The 18,560-nt window shown below is 42.8% G+C and overlaps 1 protein-coding gene and 1 pseudogene across 4 annotated transcripts in view; both read left to right on the top strand.

Moving 5' to 3' along the window:
• Positions 1-850: 850 nt before the first annotated feature.
• Positions 851-11,618, top strand: LOC111970432 (isocitrate dehydrogenase [NAD] subunit beta, mitochondrial-like; annotated as a pseudogene).
• Positions 11,619-12,726: 1,108 nt separating this feature from the next.
• Positions 12,727-18,560, top strand: part of LOC111970430 (receptor-type tyrosine-protein phosphatase alpha) — a 57,642-nt gene continuing 51,808 nt past the window's right edge. For all 4 annotated transcript variants that reach the window (XM_070445765.1, XM_023997155.2, XM_023997154.2 and 1 more), the window contains exon 1: positions 12,727-13,098. The gene's annotated coding sequence lies outside the window, so the exon portion shown is untranslated. The remainder of the gene's footprint in view (positions 13,099-18,560) is intronic.

The raw sequence follows: 18,560 nt of genomic DNA, 5'->3' as shown, positions 1-18,560 counted from the left end.
TTTGTGTTGTCTGAGAATTTATAGCACGTCATTGTATCATTTCATATCCAAAGTGCTGGAGTGCAGAGCGGTCACGTGTGTTTGCAAGGCAGATGTCCCGAGTTCGAGCCAGGTATGATGAGCCGGATTTGGGGGAAGTGGTACTCGCTAAGCAAGCAGCGTGATGTCCTTGGCAATTGTTCTGTGACCCGGATCTACAGTTGCGCTCAGATCAACCGCGAGTTTGGGGGGTGAATGTAGCCGATGGAGATTTTTTAAACTCATCCCTCAGCCTGAAATGTCGCCCCTTGCACCTTTGAAGAAGGCTTTGTTCGGTGGCGCAATATGTTGTAATGCTTTAGGAGGGCGGTCCCATGTGTTTGCCAGGCAGATTTCGGAAGTTCGAGCCAGGTATGAGCTGGATCCGGGAGAAGTGGTTCTTGCTAAGCATGCAGCGTGACTTTCTTTACCTTCAGACCGATAAAAACAGAATACTGCTCCCCAAGGGAGTTAGCTTTCTTGGAGCAGTGCAATAAGTCAGGCTCTGTTGGACCCTAGCGTGCCAGGTTCAAATCACGCCTCCCGTCTCAAAATCTTAAACTGGTACTACATCATGCATTATTGCAACCCTCCAGGATTAGTGGCAGGGTTTCTGTAACCACATCCATCTTGGTCTCAAATTTCTGTGAAAAAGGACAAATATTTGCCCCTTCTAAAGAGGTCTCCTTGGCCCTACTAATTTGGCTGAACTGTCTACTCTGCTGAAGTTGAAAATATTAGGACGAACTGCAACTCCAATCCACTAGGTGGCATCTGTGTCTCGCTCATATGGTTGCTCAGTCCAACTATTCCACCAAAGAATAATCAACGTTTCTAGCCTGTAAAGACAAAGTTAATTTCCTTCACATTCTCGTTGGTTTGGTCATCACGATGGCTGCTGCCTTAAGAGAGAGCCTTGTAACTTTGACCAAGGTTAGTCGGTAGATAATGTTTACAGCCATCAAATTGTGGACAAAGTGTTTCGTGTAAAACCCTTCGTTGTTGCTATTGGGGACAGCCGTTTTATTAGAAACTGCTTGATATAAATTAATTTAATCACCAATGCGATAGGGATAGGAGGATGATGATAGCTGGCGTTAGCTAACTTGGCTAGCTAGTAGCTACTGATAGAACAATACAAATCTGTGACACTAACGTTATCTGTGATGGTGTGTTATCAGCTTCAGACCACACAGCGTCAGCGAGCCTAAACCTAATTTTTGCAGCCTGATAAACCAATTGGGCTGTCTTCTGATACGAGAGACCGGCGTAAAGGTAGCTCAAATAGATTATTATAGCCTGTCGCTTCATAGTGTAAAACGTTCTGAATTATGTCCCCCTTATCCTATCATCAAGGTACATGACACTTATTCAGAATGTTCTTCATGCCTGAACACGGTCCAGTTTTCTAGTGTAATTGGTGGGGGAACCATGCTTCTGGTCTAAGCAACCCCCATTGTCTTGAAGTTGTATTGACACTGTGTTGCCATCAGATGAGACATTCAGATAATGCATACTTTCTATGGTAGGCCTAATTTACTATTGTGTCCTGTTCTAGGGCCTGACTGGCACTGTCCCGTGGTGGCAGCAGCTGGCTGCCCGACCCCACAGTATGACCGCCTGTCTGGGTGTGCCCGAGGCGCCGCCGGCCTGCGCCGATGCCACCTTCAAGGTCACCATGGTGCCCGGAAATGGAGTGGGACCTGAGCTGATGACTGCTGTCAAGGAGGTTTTCAAGGTATGTACATCATGGCGGCTCCCCTTAAGTCTGACCAGGAGAGGTGATGTGTCTAAGGGTGTTTTCAAATATGAAATTTGGTTTCCTGCAGCATTAGTGACAATGTATATTCTACATGGCGTTAGCAAGCTAGCTTGTTTACAATGGGCAAAAAGTTCCAAGTGACTTGCGCTGCTGTGTCACAATACCTGGTACTCTGGTCCTGGACCTTGAACCTGCTACTCACGCAGGTCAAGTATTTGTTTCAGCCAAGGTTTGTTTGTGTTTCACACATGCTTTATAGCATGTATTAAGGTGCCAGGATCCGGATCACACAGAGATATGTGAAAGCGCCTTAAGAGTGCATTGGTGTGGATGTCTGGTCCCTCGGTTGACATTTAGCTAACTAACTCATCTCCTTGGCACATTCCACTCCAAGTATCCTATTACTTATGCTTTCACCGCACATTACCCCCAAGCTCATGAACCTCTCTTGGTGCCCCCCACCTAAACACTCGAGACCGGATTGTCACTTTTCCGCACATAGTAAACACACACAGTATGTTGCCCATGTGGGAATGGAGCCCACTGTCTTGATATTGCCTGCACCATGCTTCAAGCGTTCTCTGAGCTCAATCCAATATTTTCGGTGTTCATTGATAACTGAATATACAAGACWAATTTTTAAGTTATTGTAGCCCATTCGCTCACTCCTTTATTCATTAATCTTCAATATGTCCATCCTGTTTCTCATCCCTTTGTCTTATCTCCTTGTTTCTAGCCTTAAACCTCCCTTTCCATCCCCCTCCAGGTGGCTGACGTCCCAGTGGAGTTTCACCTGAGTGGGGTGCAGCACATGGACAGCAACGAGAAGCTGGAGCAGGTGTTAGCCTCCATGAAGACCAACAGGGTGGCCATGAAAGGTAACCGACTTGTCTCCTCTCATTTCCTATGCAGGAGATTTGCTCCCACTTGAATGCTTTTATCAGATCAGTGTGTTCTGACTGGGTTTTATTTTCTCTGTCCATGTGTAGGAAAGATTAACAACCCCATGTAGTTTAAAGGGGAGCTGGCTGGCTTTGAGATGGCTGGCTGGCACATAATCTGGGCATGATAACTACAAGATTTAGATAGGCCATCTTGCCTACCTAGGTAACATGGGATTAGTTTATCAACTGGGAATTTCTGACAGGATATAGCTCTCTAAGGTCTGTCAGTTCAAATCAAAGTTTATTTGTCACGTGCGCCGAATACAACAGTGAAAMGCTTACTTACAGGCTCTAATCAATAGTGCAAAAAAGGTGTTAGGTGAACAATAGGTAAGTAAAGAAATAAAAACAGTGAAAAACAGTAGTGAGGCTATAAAAGTAGCGAGGCTACATYCAGACACCGGTTAGTCAGGCTGATTGAGGTAGTATGTACATGTAGATATGGTTAAAGTTACTATGAATATATGATGAACAGAGAATAGCAGTAGTGTAAAAGAGGGGTTGGCGGGAGGTGGGTGGCTGGACACAATGCAGATAGCCCGGTTAGCCAATGTGCGGGAGCACTGGTTGGTCGGGCCAATTGAGGTAGTATGTACATGAATGTATAGTTAAAGTGACTATGCATATATGTTAAACAGAGAGTAGCAGCAGTGTAAAAGTAGCAGCAGTGTACACATGGMTGATGATATTACTAGATATTATCTAGCGTGTCCTGCGTTGCATATAATCTGACTGAGCATACAAGTATCTAAGTATCTGACTGAGCGGTGGTAGGCAGAAGCAGGCGCGTAAACATTCATTCAAACAGCACTTTCGTGTGTTTTGCCAGCAGCTCTTCGTTGTGCGTCAAGCATTGCGCTGTTTATGACTTCAAGCCTATCAACTCCCYAGATGAGGCTGGTGTAACCGAAGTGAAATGGCTAGCTAGTTAGCGCGCGCTAATAGTGTTTCAAACGTCACTCGCTCTGAGCCCTGTGGTTGTTTCCCTTGCTCTGCATTGGTAACGCTGCTTCGATGGTGGCTGTTGTCGTTGTTTCCTGGTTCGAGCCCAGGGAGGAGCGAGGAGAGGGACGGAAGCTATACTGTTACACTGGCAATACTAAAGTGCCTATAAGAACATCCAATAGTCAAAGGTTAATGAAATATAAATTGTATAGAGGGAAATAGTCCTATAATTCATAATAACTACAACCTAAAACTTCTTACCTGGGGAATATTGAAGACTCATGTTAAAAGGAACCACCAGCTTTCATATGTTCTCATGTTCTGAGCAAGGAACTTAAATGTTAGCTTTCTTACATAGCCCATGTTGCACTTWTTTACTTTCTTCTCCAACACTTTGTTTTTGCATTATTTAAACCAAATTGAACATGTTTCATTATTTATTTGAGACTAAATTGATTTTATTGATGTATTATATTAAGTTAAAATAAGTGTTCATTCATTATTGTTGTAATTGTCATTATTACAAATAAAATACAAATCGTCTGATTAATCGGTATCGGCTTTTTTGGTCCTCCAATAATCGGTATCGGTGTTGAAAAATCATAATCGGTCGACCTCTAGTTTGGACCATTCTAGTTTGTTGGTGATGTGGACACCAAGGATCTTGAAGCTCTCAACCTGCTCCACTACAGCCCCGTCGATGAGAATGGGGTCCTCGGTCCTCCTTTTCCTGTAGTCCACAATCATCTCCTTAGTCTTGGTTACGTTGAGGGACAGGTTGTTATTCTGGCACCACCCGGCCAGGTCTCCGTTAATGACATAAGAGGAAAACTGCCCATGCACTAACAAATTGTGAAATTGCAGCTTGTGCATTATATTACAACTTTCAACCATATTCATTTGAAGCCTGACTTGAATACCCTTAGATTTTTTTCTTGGTATTGACCCCGTTCGGGTTCCGGGCCACGGTTCACATGTTGTATGGCTGTTCTAGTGTGTGCGTGTGGCTGGCTGGTTGGCTGATCTCATTAATGAAGCTCTCCTCAGGCGTAGACTGGACCGGTTTGCCAACGTGGTTCATGTGAACAGCCTGCCTGGCTATAGCACCCGCCACAACGACCTGGTCATTATCCGAGAGCAGACCGAGGGAGAGTACAGCTCTCTGGAGTACGAGGTACATCACATATTGCCAAGCAACCAAACAATGGGTGTGTTTTTATTTTAGCTCACCTAGGGTGCCAGTTAGGTGGATCTTTTTTTCTTCCAAATTTAGAACATTTRATTGGTAGTGCTGAGCGATTAACTGAAATTTCTGTTATTTTTTGTTTTTTAAACAACTAATGGACTAAATTATTTAACACCCCCCCCCCCAAAAAAAAAAATGTGAGCTCAATGTGCACATTGCACAGTTTCTCTAGAGGTAAATCAGATCAAGCGTAAAACAGAGTTGTAGTTTCCAACAGGCCAATATTTGACAGAAAACGTGGTCATTAACTACAATGACCATAATCCATTGCGCTCCTACTTGTCCGGTCTGTTTCTTTTACGCCTGCTATGTTACGTTAGTGTGGGACAGACGCAGAGAGGAGACAGAAGAATGCACGATTGAGATGGATAGAGAGCAGTTGCTTAGAGGTATCTACCTGAAAATACATGATCTAAGTGATTTGATAGTTGGTATTCAGCAGTCATAAAAGTATGCCTTATTTACTTTGAAGAACTACTAAAATAGTGATTTTGTCAGACAGCATAGGCAGCAGCTCTATAGAGGGGAGATGATGACATGGAATGAAGTAAGTCATCAAATAAAACATGTAATAGACACAACTGATATTTTATTAAWGTAATGTGAATAAATGATAAGCAGTAATGGGCAGTCACTACCGTCATTGGACTTTTATTAAATGTTTTAATCTGTGTTACAGCATTCAACCCACATAATGCATAGTGATTTAAAAATATATATATATTTAACCGAAACCAAACTAACTTCAAAAACAACTAATTGGTCAGCACTTCGAGGGAAATCTCCACTCACCCTGGGGGGGGTCTGGCTAGCTAAAGTCGATTGACCCGGTCCTGATGGAAATCTTACCATGTTTTTGATTAGTTTGTTGTGTGACTAATACACATTGAAATCATGCATGAGGCATTGCACACTGTAAAGAACACGACCACATATGACCACATATGTAAGCACTCTAACACCATGGTCAAACCACGGTCTGATGGAAGTTTGTCTTGATCTGAACTCTGCTTTCTGTCTCTCAGAGTGCCTGGAGTGATCGGATGTCTGAAGATTATCACCAGGGAGAAGTCTCGGCGCATCGCCAAGTTTGCCTTCGACTGCGCCACCAAGGAGGGTCACGGCAGTCCACAAGGCCAACATCATGTGAGTCTTGGTGCCAGAAACAACCTTTTTTTTAAAGGCTTCTACACATCTATCCAACTACAGCCAAGGATTTTGTCTCCTTCTGCCTTTCTACAGGAAGCTTGCAGATGGCCTGTTCCTACAGTGCTGTGCTGAGGTGGCAGAGCTGTATCCCAAGATCAAATACGACAACATTATTATAGACAACTGTTGCGTGCAGGTACGCCCCACCTCTCTCTCGCGCGCGCACTCACTCACTCACTCACTTACTGCTTCTCTCTCTCTCTCTAGCTGGTCCAGAACCCATACCAGTTTGCCGTGCTGGTGGGGCCCAACCTTTATGGCAACGTCATTGACAACCTGGCAGCTGGGCTGGTCGGCGGGGCAGGAGTGGTCCCAGGAGAGAGCTATAGTGCCGAGTACCCCGTGTTTGAGACTGTGAGTGTCCAGGAGTCTGCCTGAGATCCAACTTAACCAGTCCGCTGCAATCATACACTAGTTACATTACAGACCCAAGCATAGATAAAATGGCCTGAGAAATGTAATGGACTCTCTTCATCTCAGGGAGCGCGACACCACTTTGCCCAGGCTGTGGGCAGGAACATCGCCAACCCCACGGCCATGCTGCTCAGCGCTGCCAACATGCTCCATCACCTCAAGTGAGTGGGCACTGCTTCCAATGGGATTTGTGCGCGCGTGTGTGCGTGCACTAACCTCAACTGACRGTTTTGTGTTACAGCTTGGAATACCACTTCAACATGGTGTCAGACYCTGTCCGGAGGGTCATCAAAGAGGGCAATGTAATTGTGTGTGACGATATTGTATCAACACTACTAAATCCTGTTGGTTTGTGTGCATGTATTAATTCTACAGTTGGATGGGAGAGCACACGGTTGGGTTTTTGCAATATGTATATGAATTTTGTGCGTCAAATCTAAAAATACTATTCATGGGTGAAAAGTGTAAAAACAAACACTCTGATCCAAACAATTTAATGACCCTCAAATTGCATTTATSAATGAAAATACACCTAAAAAGCAATAACCCATATCCTGGTGTGTGAGAGAGCCTTTTGATTGTGCATGTTGACGTGGGTGGAATCCTGTACACCACTCTGTGTCCTGCTGTACATTGTTCTTGTAACTGTAGAAACTGACTGGTAACAAAGATGGACTAATTTTGTCTGCGCTCCAGCCCGTATTAGGACTAATGGCAGCAGCTCTAACCCTAAGTAATACCATGGTTTCTAGACAGGTGCATGGTCAACACAGAATGTATGTTTTTGCAGAGTGAATGTGGGAGAATGATTTCTGTTCACTGAAATAGTGGAGGTATTATGGTCTGATAATTTGGAGAAATGGTGGTAGCTTGATTGAAAGTGGAAGGACGTGTGATCTGAATTTGAAGTATAGTGTTTGTCAATTCACTAGTGCAGGGGTGGGAAACTCCAGTCCTCAGTGGCCAAAGAGGTGTCAGACTTTCCCCCATCCCTAGCAAACGCATGTGATTTTAAACTAATTGCATTCTAAACTGAAGATCATGATTACTGGAGTGCGGTGTCTTAGCTGGGGCCAAAGTGTGACACCAATCAGGCACCTGAGAACTGGAGTTTCCTATCCCTGCACCAGTCTGAATTACCCTCCACGTTTCCCTCTCCTCCTATTCCCTTGCACCCTGTGTGTGTGTGTACATGTGTCCCAGGTGCGGACCCGAGACCTGGGCGGTTACAGCACGACCGGGGACTTTGTGCAAGCCGTTGTGGGGAACCTCCACCACCGACCCGCGTACTAAAGAAGTACTGGTCCCCTGAACAGCCCTTTACCCTGAACTGAACGGCCAACAAAATATAATCTGGATATATTGAACCCCATATCGCCATATATCCCCTAATAACTTTGCCACAACTGTTTTGCTCCCTGTCCCACTAAACTAATTCTCCTTACATCACTCTTGACAGCTCTTGTTCCTCTTCTCCGCTTCTCACATTCCTCATAACACGCTCTGCGTATCCTCTAAGGGTTTCTGTTTCTCGATTTGGCCAAAGCAATTCATTTTCTGCATTAATCTTTTAAATTAATTGTTTTCGACCAAATTGTCCATTTATGCTGCTGTGACCTTCTCTATTTTCTCCCAGTCTTTTCCTTGCTGAACACTTTCTCCAACTCCATGTCAACCGGTTCTTTTGTACTTCCTCTGCTGTTGGATGCACTCTTCTATCAGCTCTACTACATCTCTATAGTTCTGTCGGCTACCACCTCRCTTTCCCTTTACTCTCCTACTCTGCCTTCTCTCTACACTGTTTCCTTGTTTGTGCTGTGGACATGCATATGATTTTATATTAAATTGATCACCGCTAATCTAGCCTTGCAGTCCACACTGGTTGTGCTGCAGGTTGTTCAGCAGTATTGATCAAGCTAGTTGTGCCACGAGGACAATTTACCAGCAAGTGAAATCTTATCACTGCATAAGTGAACTTCGGGTCTTCCATTTCACAGCAATGAGTTGTGGCAGGCATTATAAAGTGCCTTGTTCATAACTGTACGTGCAGTGTGTCCATGGACAAAGGATAACTGGCCTTTTGCAATAACAGCCTTAGTCACGTCAAGAAAACCTGCTGTAGTTACTATATAAAAAWAAAAAAAACTGGACTGTTTCTCACAAACGCACACAGCCACTGTCGTAAAATCAGCAGGATGCGGAGGTCATTCCTGTGAAGGGAGAACATTGTAAACACTGAAAATCAATGTTTTCACATTGTTGCGTTAGCAGGGATGCTAACAAGCTGAACTGTGAAATTGGCTAGCTTCACTGAATCCTATTCACTCGTACTCAATTCATAATCACTAGTTACTAAAAACTAAAATGTCTTAATATTCTGTCCACTGTGTATGCTGTAAAATTCAGTGTATCGTAGAGGTCACTATCTTGGGAGCCCTTTGCTGGAGTTGTGACCTTGGGGATCCATTGTGTTTGTCTATTCAGTCAAAGCTAAGCTTTTTCATCCTTACATTTCACAAACGAACAAGCCATTGTAACCTGAGCCTATGACCAGCTTTGCCTGAGTTCACAAGAGAAACCATTTGATCATGTCAGACCAGTGACTTTTCTGTTTTTGTACTGTATGTGCTATATGTCTGTTCCATTATATATTGGTTATGATGATATCAGAGTGGTGGCATTGCTACTGGTGACTTAGACAGGCATGTCAGCCAGTCCATTGGGACTTTAAATATATTGGTTTTTGGTAAGACACTACATGACCAAAAGTATATGTGGACACCTGCTTGTCGAACATCTCATTCCAAAATCAGGGGCATTATTGTGGAGTTGGTCCCCCTTTGCTGGTATAACAGCCTCTACTCTGGATGTTGGAACATTTCTGCAGAGACTTGCTTCCATTCAGCCACGAGCATGCTGAAACAGGAAAGGGATTTCCCCAAACTGTTGCCACAAAGTTGGAAGCACAGAATTGTCTAAATTGTATGCTGTAGCGTTTAGATTTCCCTTCACTGGAACTAAGGGGTCTAGCCCGAACCATGAAAAACAGCCCCAGACCATATTCCTCCTCCACCAAACTTTATAGTTGGTGCTATGCATTGGGGCAGGTAACATTCGCTAACCCCGATTTGTCTGTCGGACTGCCAGATGTTGAAGCATGATTTATCACTCCAGAGAACGCATTTCCGCTACTCCAGATTCCAATGGCGGCGAGCTTTACACCACTCCAACCAACGCTTGGCATTGTGCATGGTGATCGTAGGCCTGTGTGCAGCTGCTCGGCCATGGAAACCCATTTAATGGAGCTCCCGACTAACAGTTTTTGTGCTGACATAGCTTCCAGAGGCAGTCTGGAACTCTGTAGTGAGTGATACAACTGAGGACAGGCGATTTTTTTCACACTTCAGCACTCGGCGGTCCCATTCTGTGAGCTTTTGTGGCCTACCACTTTGCGGCTGAGCTGTTGTTCCTCTTAGACGTTTCCACTTCACAATAACAGCACTTACAGTTGCCCGGGGCAGAAATTTGACGAACTGACTTGCTGGGAAGGTGGCATCCTATGATGGTGCCACATTGAAAGCCACTGAGCTCTTCAGTAAGCTCATTCTACTGTCAATGTTTGTCTATTGAGATTGCATTGCTGTGTGCTTGATTTTATAAACTTGTCAGCAATGGGCTGAAATAGCCGAATCCACTAATTTTAAGGGGTGTCCACATACTTGTGTGTGTATATATTTATTATAAATATATATATTATAAATGCTTCAAAGTGCTGTTCTGGGTACATAATGGTTATGGCTATAGTACTGGTGTTATAATATTGGATCTTTGAACTAGCACTTGATAACACCAGGCTGTATCACATCCGGCTGTGATTGGGAGTCCCATAGGGGGGCGCACAATTGGCCCAGCGTTGGCCGAGATAGGCAGTCATTGTAAATAATAATTTGTTCTTAACTTGCCATTGTTCCCTAACTGTTACAATGGCTGACAGACCTTTTGTTGTTTTTAAAGATATCATCATGGTCAAATACTAAAGAATAAAATATGGAAAAATGCATGTTGGCCTATGTTTCTCAAAAGAGTTAGACTGAATATGTATTTTAAATCCAAGGCAAGACAATGTTTAAAAAGAATGTATGGCTTGGATGAGTTTTGCACAGATGTAACGTTCTAAGTCATACGGGGATGATTTCCCTATTTTAAAAGTTACATATCCAACTTGATTGCTGACAAGCAAAGCATTTTGAGACTCAACAATGGATTTATGAAATACAAAAATATATTCTTGGTGTAATTTTCCTTTTTAAGTTGCTTCAAAATAACCTAATATTCACCTGTATTGTGTTTGAGTTTGGTGAATAAGGCTCTCTTACACACTAGTCATGTTTGTATGTATTTGTGAGGGCCATTTGCCTGTGTGAATGGACCGTGTGTGTGTGTGTGTGTGTGTGTGTAACACTACTTTTATTAGTGGCAGCTGTGCACAGGAGACCTGGGAGGCTCTGCTACCATTGACGAGTTCACCAGAGCTGTCATTGCCAACCTAGCCGCCTGAGCTATCCTCATACTGGCAGCTCGTAAACACACATACTTTATTTACCTTCTGTCAAAACTAATCTCTGTATTGACACCCACGCTGCAAATTAAATTATCCAGACCATGCGAAACGACAGCTTACACCCATGGGAGTATACTCAAATATATGTAAAATACGCACAATTAAATAGAGGAACTGCTACATAATTTTAGGCTGGGTTTCTGTACAGCACTTCGAGWTATTAGCTGATGTACGAAGGGCTATATAAAATAAACTTGATTTGATAATTGAGAAARCAATATAGGGACCGCACATTCAGTCTTATAAGCAGTACCAAAATAAGAATGTTTTCCTATGTGACAATAGAACTATAACACTTGTAAGTCACATACCATATTCTGTAGCAGTGTTCTTTCTACTTGACTGTTCTTCAATGACTGGACCATGTAGTATATCAGTATTTTTTAAAAATGTATTCTCTACATGCATTATTGACTTGTTAATTCATGAACTGTAATAAACATATTACTATATCTGAAACTCTGCTGTATAGAAAATCGGTCTTAACATAAAATGTGTTGTATTTGAATGATGTTATTGCAGACGGTAATGTAATTTGTATTGCATAAATATTGAATTGCAACAGTGTGACGCTGGGTTTAAAATAGTTTTGAACCACCAGTAAAATCAATACAAATCTTAAACGTTTGAAGTGATCTGGAAGTGAGTTCCAGAAATGACATCTTTTTAGAGAAGGGGGGAAAAAGCTGATTGGGACATTGCWTTTTTATATCTCAGAACGTGTAAATTTTGGCAGAGAAATATTTGTACCCTAGTGGCTTTGGTAAAGCCTCTTGCAGCGTTTGGTCAACCAATGGTTGGTTGGTCCTCCCGAGTCCTAGACCAGTGGTTCCTAACTCCGGTCCTCGAGTACCCCCAACAGCACACATTTGTTGTAGCGCTTGTCAAACAACTGACTCAATTCATTGAGGGCCTGATGAGTAGTTGAATCAGGTGTGCCTGTCTGGGGCTGCAATAACAATGTGTACTGTTAAGGGTACTCAAGGCCTGGAGTTGGTTGGAAACCGCTGCTATAGTGGGTACAGGCTTTTGTTCTAGCACTATACCTGACCTGATTCAACTAATCAATTAAACGTCAAGTCTCAATACTGTATCACAACTGGCGGTGATTTGGAGTCCCATAAGGCGGCGCGCAATTGGCCCAGCGTCGTCCGTGTTTGGCCGGTGTAGGCCATCGTTGTAAATAAGAATTTGTTCTTAACTGATTTGACTCGTTAAATAAAGGTAAAAAAAAAAAAGAAATACCTTGATCAGTTGAATCAGGTGTGCTACTGCTGGGCTCAGTGGGCTGGAACAAAAGCCTGCAACCTTTAACCCAGGACCAGGGTTGGTGACCACCATTGGCCAATGTTGACAGAGGGCCAACTAAATGGGATCGTGTTCCCCGGCAGCCTATGGGAAATTAATAAACCCGTCCAATATTCGACTTTGTGTATGTGACAGAAATGACCAGATGGTTGACTCGTGCTCTTCTGGATAGGGATGCTGTTTACTCCGTCTCGTGATGATCCGCCAGATGTCGCAGTGGCACCGGGGAGGAGCCTGGCCTGGGAATTCTCTGCTTCCCATTCCTTCTATTGCAGACGCAACATGGCGGACTAGAAGAGGCGGCGACTCCCCTGGATGCAAGGAATAAACTGGGATTCACGTCCCCCTATGCCTCGAGGAAGACGGAGAGATACAAATGTGTTATAGAGACCTTCGGTAACACTGAGGAATGTTTGGGACCGTTCTAGTCACTCGTTAGGATAAACAGACGTGCGATCTTTTGCCTCCAAATTGCCTGTCCCAGATCGTTCCTATCACTGACACAGCCCCCCCACACACACTTGGATACTGGAGTGTGGAGACGGGCCGGGGTTGAGAACGTGTGAAAAGGAAGAAAGGAATTTCACTACTGTAGATATTCAGGATTGTATTACACCAAGCGGGCGTCGTGGTGAGTTTTGTTTTTATTCTGCTGTAAATTGTCAGTAGTTGCGGTGAAGCGTGTTTCATTAAGTTGTAATAATGTCTGGCTACTTGCCACACAAATAAGCACTTTTGGATTGTCCCATATCATTATCACGGTTTAGTATTGCACGGCTAACATCGTTTCGGTGATGAGAGAGATAAGGCGGAGGGAAGAGGTTGTTTTTGTATAACGTTCCATGGGTATCATGGGAGCGCACCCAATTATATGTTTGTAGCGACACGAACATTTACAGAATGAGCTTGGAGGCAGGGAGGAAACATTTTGCGAAGGGGGAGAAAAGTGCCACAACATACATTTTAGATTTCCAGAGTGTGATCGTGTTGTGAARGCGTAACGTTACATTGTTTCCATGTCGCATTGTTACAATCGGAGGGCCAGTGCGTTCTAACTGAAAAGTACATATTGATCAACGCTTTGTTGCTAAATGTTTCGAGATGGGGGGGGGGGAGTAACCCGGGGTTGAGGTGGGGGGGATAGGGAGCTTAGTGGGAACACAGCCCAGGAATTAGGTCGCTTTAGACAGACAGGCCTTCAAATCACAGCACACATTTACATTTTTGTCTAACAAGTATACTGCTTGACTCTGCTTCYCTCTCTATTTTCTCTTCTGATACTAATTGTTCTGGCTTGACTGGACCTTGAGGTTACTTAGTCTAGCCTAAATGTAGTTCCGCAATATGAATCTTAACTAATTGTGCACTGGTGTCACAACTGGTGACCCCCTTAACCCTGGTAATAACTATAATGTAATGTATAAACATGGCTTGTGTCCCAGGCAGGCTGGTTTCAAAAAGTTTGTTTCAGTGCAAACCCTCAGTGTTTACATACCACATACTGTATAATTGGTGTGCTGTGACAAAACTCCCTCAATGATTCTAATCAATAAAAGTTCATTGGCATGAAAAATACATTTGTCAACGCAGGAGTCATCAAGGAATATGTTCCACATTTTGTCTGCTGACCTTTTGAAACCATTGATTTCATGAAGGTGGAGGCCACTGTCCCATGAGTTTCAAGTTTTAATGTCATGTGCACAAGTACAGTGAATGCCTTTCTTGCAAGCTTTAAACCCAAGGATGCAGTAATCAATGTAATACTAAAAATAACATAAGGTAGAACAAAAACACAAGAAATAAGAACACGAGAAAGTAAGCTATATACAGGGTCAGTTCCAATACCATATTTACAATTTGCAGGGATACTGGAGTGATAGAGGTAGATATGTATTGGGGTAAGGCGACTAGGCATCATGATGTACGATAAACAGAGTAGCAGCAGCGTAAATTAAGATTGTATGTGTGTAGAGTCAGTATAATTGTTTGTTTGTGTTGGAGTGAGTGTGTAGAGCCCTGTGTGTGTGCATAGAGACCGTGCAAGGTCCTGGATGGCAAGGAGCTCGGCCCCAGTGGGCTGGGCTGTCCGCACCACCCTCTGTAGCGCCATGTGACGGTAGTGACTGCCCATTATGCTTATCACTTATTAACCATAATTTATTCACTTTAATAAAATACACTGAGTGTACAAAACATTAAGGACACCTGCTCTTCCATGACATAGACTGACCAGGTGAAAGCGATGATCCCTTATTGATGTCACTTGTTAAATCCACTTCAATCAGTGTAGATGAAGGGGAGGAGACGTGTTAATGAAGGATTTTTAAGCCTTGAGACAATTGAGACATGGATTGTGTATGTATGGCATTCAAAGTGTGAATGGGAAAGACAAAAAATGCATGTGCCTTTAAACGTGTTATGGTAGTAAGTCACACCGGTTTGTGTCAAGAACTGCAATGCAGCTGGGGTTTTTATGCTCAACAGTTTCCCATGTGTATCAAGAATGGTCCACCACCCAAAGGACATTCAGCCAACTTGACACAACTGTGGGAAGCATTGGAGTCAACATGGACCAGCATCCTTGTGGAATGCTTTTGACACCTTATAGAGTCCTTGCCCCGACGAATTGAGGCTGTTCTGAGGGCAACTAAATATTAGGAAGGTTTTCTTAATGTTTTGTTTTGTATATTACTTTTGTTTTATTTGATAACTTTATTTAATTCCAAGTCATCAACTCATCTCTTTAGATCTGCTGCCTATGCTGTCTGACAACACTATTTTAGTAGTCCTTCAAAGTAAATAAGGCATACTTTTATGACTGCTGAATACCAACTATCAGTCACTTAGATTATGTATTTTCAAGTAGAGACACATTCTATGTATAGGCCTATGTCCGACACATAAAATATGGCCTGCTGCACATAGCCTAGCCTGGACCTTTATTATCAAAGCTACATGTATGCTCACTGTCAGTCTCAGCCGGGAACATGGATAACATTCTCAAAAGCTTGCACAAGGGAAGAAACTAGTATTTGGGTCAAGAAGGAAGTAGGCCTATGGCAGTGCTTGGCGTGCCTTCATAAGTGAACTGAACTGTGTGCAGCTGTGTCCACCTGGAGCGTGACTCGTCATGTCTCTGGACTGCTTCAGGTTGCATTCCCCTGCTCAGAGGTTTCATCCATCAACCAATGGTTGCATGCCACATTGTCGACTGACAGTTTGCTATAACATGACGTGGTTAGCTGATACTTAAAATACCTATCCAGACATTGTAAGATCTGGCATGCATTAGCAACACCTGGGCAGAGGAACACACCCTCCCAAAACTTTTTTTATTTAGAACAAGGCCTGTATTAGAAAGAATTATCTGCACATTTATCGATATGCCAAATCAAACTTTATTTGTCACATGCGCCGAATGCAACAAGTGTAGACTTTACCGTGAAATGCTTACTTACAAGCCCTTAACCAACAGTGCAGTTCAAGAAGACTTAAGAAAATATTTACCAAATAAACTAAAGTAATACAATAACGAGGCTATATACAGGGGGTGTGAAACAATGCCTAATTTATCATAACCATTWCAGATAACAAATCCAAATAGCTAAATTGCCCCATGTATATTCTGGCAATAAAAAAACAAGTGCCATTTTAAGATTTAATTTATTGAAATCGTAATATCAACTGGTTATATTATATTGTGGAACCTCGGCAGTGGCACTTTCTTGTAGAAGAAGCCTATGGCTCAGGGCTCTGCGCTAACCTTTTTTTACAAGCAGCACGTGTGTGCCTAAGATTTAAAAATAAAAAKAAATTAAAAGGAGTTCAACAAAAAATGTTTGAGGTATTAGAGCCGATATACAGATGTTCGATTTAGTTCATTCTGCCTGTTCTTTGGAATTGTCTAAATGGGTTAAAAATTCCACATTGAACACTGCATGGGGATGAATTACATCCACAACACCCATTTAGTGAGTAGGACTAGGCTTAATGATTCAGAGGAAAATACTCTCTTTGTCTTTTATCAAAGTAATGTTTTTGTATATTTTCAGTGTGAACTTGTCTGTTTAGGGGGTTATAACCTATGCTAACCAATTCTAAATGGCAGTTTGCAAAGTAGGGTCATCACTAGTTTGCACAAAGTCATAAACCCTGCCTATTTCTACAATTTATCATCTTAAAATCAGATTTTAAACCTAACACACACTAACCACACTGCCAATTTTGACTTTGTGCTTGTGGTAACTAGTTACAACCGGAAAGTAAACGGACGCAATTATTCCAAAACTGCAGCTCTTTGTTGGAATACATATTTCCCTACTTCAATCAACCAGTCCATTTCGAATTTGTGATAAAGCTGTCGTCATTTGGCAAAGAATGTCACTTGTGTATCCGATCAGTTACAGTGCCTTCAGAAAGTATTCATACCCCTTGACTTATTCCACATTTTGTTGTTACAGCCTGAATTCAGAATTGATTTTAAAAAAAATCTCACCCATCTACACACTATACCCCATAATGACAAAGTGAAAACACTTTTTTAGAAATGTTTGCAAAAGTTCTGTATTTCATTTTCAATACAATCTCATTTACATAAGTATTCACACCCCTGGGTCAATAAGGGTAAGTAACAACACATCCGTCACGCTGATCCTCAACATGGGAGCCCCTCAGGGGTGTTTGCTCAGTCCCCTCCTGTACTCCCTGTTCACTCATGACTGCATGGCCAGGCACGAATCCAACACCATCATTAAGTTTGCAGATGACACAGCAGTGGTAGGCCTGATCACCGACAACGATGAGACAGTATATAGGGAGGAGGTCAGAGACCTGGCTGTGTGGTGCCAGGACAACAACCTCTCCCTCAACGTGATCAAGACAAAGGAGATTATTGTGGACTACAGGAAAAAAGAGGACCGAGCACGCCCCCATTCTTATCAACGGGGCTGTAGTGGAGCAGGTTGAGAGCTTCAAGTTCCTTGGTGTCCACATCACCAACAAACTATCATGGTGAAGAGGCTACGACAAAGCCTATTCCCCCTCAGGAGACTGAAAAGATTTGGCATGGGTCCTCAGATCCTCAAAAAGTTATACAGCTGCACCATCGAGCATCCTAAATGCTTGCATCACTGCCTGGTATGTCAACTGCTGGGCCTCCGACCGCAAGGCACTACTGAGGGTAGTGCATACGGCCCAGTTCATCACTGGGGCCAAGCTTCCTGCCATCCAGGACCTCTATACCAGGCGGTGTCAGAGGAAGGTCCTACAAATTGTCAGACTCCAGCCACCCTAGTCATAGACTAGCAATAGACAGCAAGCGGTGCTAGAGTGCCAAGTCTAGGTCCAAAAGACTTCTTAACAGCTTCTACCCCCAAGCCATAAGACTCCTGAACAGCTAATCAAATGGGTACCCAGGCTATTTGCATTGCCCCACCCCTTTTTTTATGCTGCTGCTATTCTCTGTTTATTATCTATGCATAGTCACTTTAATAACTCTACCTACATGTACATTTTACCTGGATTAACCAGTGCCCCCGGACATTGACTCTGTACCGGTACCCTCTCTATATAGCCATGCTATTGTTATTTTACTGCTGTTCTGAAATTATTTGTAACTTTTGGGGGGGGGGATATTTTTTTTACTTGACTCTTATTTTAACTGCATTGTTGGTTAAGGGCTTGTAAGTAACCTGTTGTATTTGGCGCATGTGACAAATAAAATTTGATTTGAATGAATGTTAGAATCACTTTTGGCAGCGATTTACAGATGTGAGTTTTTCTGGTTATGTCTCTAAGATCTTTGCACACCTGGATTGTACAATATTTGGACATTATTCTTTAAAAAATTATTCAAACTCTGTCAAATTGGTTGTTTGCTCATTGCTTTGCGATTTTAAGTTGCTGTTGCTTAAATTGGTTGTTGCTCATTTCAAGCCGATTTAAGTCTGCTATGTTGTCTTTGTTCTCTCTTTATGTAGTGTTGTCTCTCTTGTCGTGATGTGTGTGTTGTCCTATATTTTAATTTATTTTTAATCCCAGCCCCCGTCCCCACAGGAGGCCTTTTGGTAGGCTATCATTGTAAATCTTTTTTTT

This window comes from Salvelinus sp. IW2-2015, linkage group LG11 (genome assembly GCF_002910315.2).
Source record: "Salvelinus sp. IW2-2015 linkage group LG11, ASM291031v2, whole genome shotgun sequence".
Lineage (NCBI taxonomy): Eukaryota > Metazoa > Chordata > Actinopteri > Salmoniformes > Salmonidae > Salvelinus > Salvelinus sp. IW2-2015.
Note: the sequence above shows the minus strand (reverse complement) of the source record. Positions and strands in the feature narration are given on the sequence as shown.